Source organism: Pseudopodoces humilis, chromosome 6 (assembly GCF_049639895.1).
Source record: "Pseudopodoces humilis isolate 2021_Gansu_Grassland_sample_001 chromosome 6, ASM4963989v1, whole genome shotgun sequence".
NCBI lineage: Eukaryota > Metazoa > Chordata > Aves > Passeriformes > Paridae > Pseudopodoces > Pseudopodoces humilis.
Genome location: NC_142205.1, coordinates 11,967,948 through 11,972,942, shown reverse-complemented (window position 1 = coordinate 11,972,942; position 4,995 = coordinate 11,967,948). Strand labels below are relative to the sequence as shown.

The window sequence follows — 4,995 nt, the reverse complement described above, 5'->3', positions numbered from 1 at the left end:
TGCTTCTGTCCAGAATGGTGTCACTGGCTGTGGTGTCCCAGATGCGAAGCAGCCACATCAGGATGGGCTCCTTTGCCTGGCAGATGAACCCCCTCTTCAGGTCACACAGCTCACCCAGGGACAGAGACCGAGTGATGATCTCTGGCTCTGGCTCTTCTGATGGGTGTGAAGGTCCTGTCACCTCCCCATCAGTCCCTATTGGCCTGATTTGGTCTTGGATTCCTTTTCTTGAATGGAGCACAACTGCTACTGACTTAAACTGTCCTTCTGGCCCAGACATGGTTTGTGTGGACACAATTCTTGTTGATATTCAAGCACAAACTACCTCTTTCACTCTCTCTGGGTCTTGGACACCAAAATGTGAGCCCTGGCCCCTGCAGAGCCTCACAGAGCATTGTACTTCACACACTGATGGGTCTGTTGGGAAGTGCTTCTGGCAAATGGTCATGAGCCTCTTCAGCCCCTGTATGTATTCCCTTTGAGTTTTGTCATGGTGCACATGGGCCATGTGCTTGGAGAAAATCTTTTCCTGCCTCATCTGTGTATGGATGCCAACCACGCTGACACCAATAGGCCAGGGAGCATTTCCAATGATCATCTGGAGATAGGCATTTTTGCTTTCACATGTTCTCTTTGTAACATGAATTTAATAATTTCCACATATGGGGAAATCTTTGATGTCTGCAGGAAGTGTCCTTTTGCAGAGTGTCCTGAAGAGTGGCCTCAGGTAGGAACCTGTTTCTGAGTGGTGCTGTTCAACTTCCCCTGCACTCCCCATTTCACATAGTCCTCTGTGGCATTCAACTCCTTGGCCCAAACTCCTACAAGCAACTTCAGGAACTTTGTTATGATATCCATATGATAGTGATCATAACCCCATCCTAAAAATTCTCCCAAAGCTTCTAGTTCTTCAGTTGTAGTATGTCCTCATGGACTTTCAGGTCAATCTGGGAGTTAACACCTCCTGCTTCTTGGCCACCTACAATTTCGTTCAGATATTGCTGATCAATCTTATTCAAAGCAGCCTTCAAGTCATTTCTCAGGCCCTTATTCACTTCAGGTGCAAGAATTTCTGTCTTACTCATACGTTGAAATGCATCATAATCTGTTTCTCCAAACAGCCTGGTGGGTTCACCCCTCTCTTGTAACCACCTTATAACCTCCTGTCTGGAAGGAGTCATTGGTAACTTGTCTTCTGCTACTTCACGTTCCAGCACTGGATTTGATGCAGTCAGTGGTTTCTCCTCCTCCTCCTCCTCTTGCTGCTGTACCTTGTAGCCACATCTCTGGAGGCAGATCTTCTCTTCCTTTTTAGCGAACTCACTGCATTTGAAATACTTATTTACCCCCAGGAGCTCCTTCTCCTCCAGCTGCTGGTGCTTCCTGCTGATCCCCTGCTTCAGGATGTCCACGGCAGTCCCAGAAGTATCAGCCTTGACTAGGACAGGTGAAGAAAACTGAAAATACATTCCAAATTAAATTAATTGATTCTAATGTTATTGTGCCATAAACATAAGATATTAACAAAGCAATTTTGATTTCTCCCTCAGTCTTACAAGGAGTATCATGAAGGGCAAATAGTTCCCTCATATGCAGAAATATGTATAGGGTAAAGTACAACACTCACATGAGTACATCAAGCATCATGATGATCAGGGAGTCTCGTATCCCAATACACAAATGCTTTAGAACAAAACTGTAATTCCAATTTCTCTCTCAGGCCGCACATCAGGAGCCAAAAGATGTGCTGGTTTGAAGGTGAACCAGTGGGAAAAATGAACCATGCTCTCAATTCAGAGAGATTTCAGGTTGGAGTTACAATTTTGTAGGAAGATTACAATAAATGTGATGATACACAGAAAACTGGCTTAAGCCCACAAAACCAGAGTACAACCTGGCACTCCGTGTGTTAGGGCAGTGGTCACAGTCCTGTCAAGTGGTGGTTGCAGTCCTATTGAAGTGATGGTTGCAGTCAAAAGGGGTGGTCCTGTGGAAGCTGTGGTCCTCTAGATCTGTCCAGCGGTGGCTCTGGTAATTTCCAAAGTCCCTGGTTCTATCTGCTCAGGTTCAGGAGGAATGCTCAGTACCTCCCCCTGGGCACTGAGTTTCACAAGGGAATGATGGGTCATGGGGTATTTGGATGTCCTTGACAGAGATAACCCCTCAGGATGGGTGGGACTGTGCTGGTGCTTCCCAGGAGGGGAGTTATCACAGCTGAGTCATTGGTGTGCTGAAAAACACTACCCTGGTGTTTGCCTTCTCTTCCTTATCTCACTTAACACCCAGCTTGTAGCCTGAGGTGTCTCTCGGGTGTGCCCTGGGGCAGCTAATGGGAATGAACATCATTACAGTTTGTCAAAAACAGCACTACGGCCTGGGAGAAAGGGTTTTGTGTGAGTTCTGGCAATTCAGTCCAAGTGGAAATGTAGATCACACTTGTGAGCTCTGGCTGTGCCAGCTCTGAACTCCTGGGGTTACACTCTGTCTTCTGCCACAAAACACTCCCTTGCTTCCTTTGCAGCTCCACCAAGGCACTGGGCAACCACTCCACAGCTCATGCCACAGCTGCTCTATTTCCAGTTGAGTTCCTGTGGTGTTGCCAGGGTATCTGATTTTATTCACACTCTCATGTCAGCTGATACTATTCTTAACCCTGTTCATGAATCTTGTAATTACATGTTTGTACATTTTAGAAAAACAAATTAAGTTTTATGAAAAAGTGGTCTGTATGGGCTAAAACCTAAACTTCACTTAAAATCCTTTCATTTCACTGCCAAGTTTGTAGCTTAATTTGGTTGGCATTTTGTTTGTCATGAGGCTGAATTAGTTGGTATTAGTGACATCTGCCTTGGCTTTACAGAGATGTCAGTGAATGATGTACAAAGGTAATTACCAATTCACGTTTTCAGTATTAATTATTGGCAGAGATTCAGTTCTTAGCTGCAGTTTGATGCCAGAAACAACATAGTGCATCACCCACCTGTTGGTGAATTATATATACTTCTTCAGTATGTTCTTTAAAAAGTCAGAAGGTCCAGTCCTGGAGAATCCAGGAGGTCGTGTCCTCACGCAGGGGCATTAATTAACCTCCAGAGAAAGCACATCTCTGCCTGGAGCCTCCTTGTACTGGTTTGCTTTATCTAGTCAGGACTTTTTTGCAAGAAAATGGTACGTTTGCTAGTTTGTCAGGGGTCAGGTGTCCCCTGGCTGCAGGGAGCAGGTGTGCCCAGCTGGCAGGGACCTCACCTGGCGCATTGCCTCCCATGCCATCAGGTGGCACTCCAGGCTCATGCGCTGCTTTCCTCCCTCTGCCGCTGTCTCCAGAGGGCACCGCCAAGGAACAAAAGAAGCAGGATCTGGTTTTACTCCATTTCGAAGAGGAAATGCAGTTAGGAAAAAAAAAAAAAAAACCTCTTATGAAAAATAGATAACCATTTGTGAAGCCGACTCCCTGCCAGATACAAGCAAGTTAAACAAATGCCAAGCAAAGGCATCATGGTGGAGTGTTCCTGCAATCCAAGACTATTAAAAGAGAGGAAAAAGATCTATTTTTTCTGTGTGACAAAAAACTGCACGATGATAAATGAACAGCATATGAAACAGTGCATGGCAAACTTATAAAAAGTGCAGCCTAGCTGATTTGAAGCTCAGCAGGTTTTGAGAATGTTCCTGTCTCTAAGATCTTATAAAATAAGCCTGTCAGCGTCAATCTGCATTGTCTGGTTCTGTAGTAAAGTGAGTAGTGACAAAACACGGTCCTGACGGTGCCGCTGGTGGAAACCCTGTTTTTTCCTGCATCTTTACATCTCAGATGAAAAAAAAATAATAATTATGGATTATCTTTAATATTATGGAGCTTAAACCTTTTTATTAACTATTATCTGCACAAGAAGAAATAGAGAAAATCTGTGGCAGAGTTTAATAATAACTTAGGTAGAAGCCATGCTGATTTAAGGGAAATTCTAATTGCAACTCTTGCTTGACATACCCATGGACTATAGTTAACACAAGGTTTGGGAATGTAGAAAACTTGTGGCAAGATCACACATCAGGTAAAGGCCAATAAGAGAAACACTGCAATACTGATTTGTCATGTTTTACAAATCAAATAGATAGATGACAGCAGGTTGCTAGAGATGTTTTGTTCTATTTTTGTAGATGGCAGCGTTTTTGTGCAATAATAGCAAGTTTGGCAACAGAAAGGGCCCTGTAAATGTTGCTGTTAACCACGGGAGACAGCAGTGCCTGACAGCAGGAGCTGTGTCATGCTAAATTAGAAAGGGCTTGAACCAAGGCCACAGAGCCCGTAATATCCCGGGAATCACTGTGTGTCAATCTCAGCATGGCCTGTCTTTATCTGAAATAATTTTGTCACTTTAAAGGGCAAGGCATTTCAACAAAGCATCTCCTCTGTAGTTCCTCTCCCATTCCTCCCTCCCTATTCATCGCTGGTGACAGCAGAGATGTTTCCACGACAACAAGCCATGCTGTTGCCTCAGGTGACAAACTAACTTCAATAAATAATCCCTGAAAACAGCTTCAAACAATTAATTAGATAATGGAAATGTTATTTTAATAGGGCTTAGATTCTTTGGAAGCAGTCTACACACCATGTTCTGAGCAAGAATTTGTCTATAATCAAAGCCAAAGCTGCCATCTGAAGGTCAGGATGGATATCACTGTCTGAATACTCTACGAACAAGCTATCTTTTAAAAAAATTCCTTCAAGATCAAAACCAGAAGATTCAATTCAAGATTCAATCCAGAAGATGCAATGCAAAACAATTCAGGGTTTTTTTTATTTGTTTATTTTGGTTTTTTAAAAATTTTCTTCAAAGCACATACTGGTAGGAATTTACCAGCTTGCTCACTGAAGGCAGTCCATGGTTGACACGCTCCCCATATGCATACCCTTGCACCAATGTGACAGACAGATGATGAGCCCAGCAATTGGTTTTGCAATAAATGGATTTTTCAGTTTTCTCTTTACTGAAG

At 43.5% G+C, this 4,995-nt stretch overlaps 1 pseudogene; it reads right to left on the bottom strand.

Annotated features, from left to right (window-relative positions):
- Nucleotides 1-310: 310 nt before the first annotated feature.
- On the bottom strand, nt 311-1,469 carry LOC102110686 (pre-mRNA-splicing factor 18 pseudogene; annotated as a pseudogene).
- Nucleotides 1,470-4,995: the final 3,526 nt, after the last annotated feature.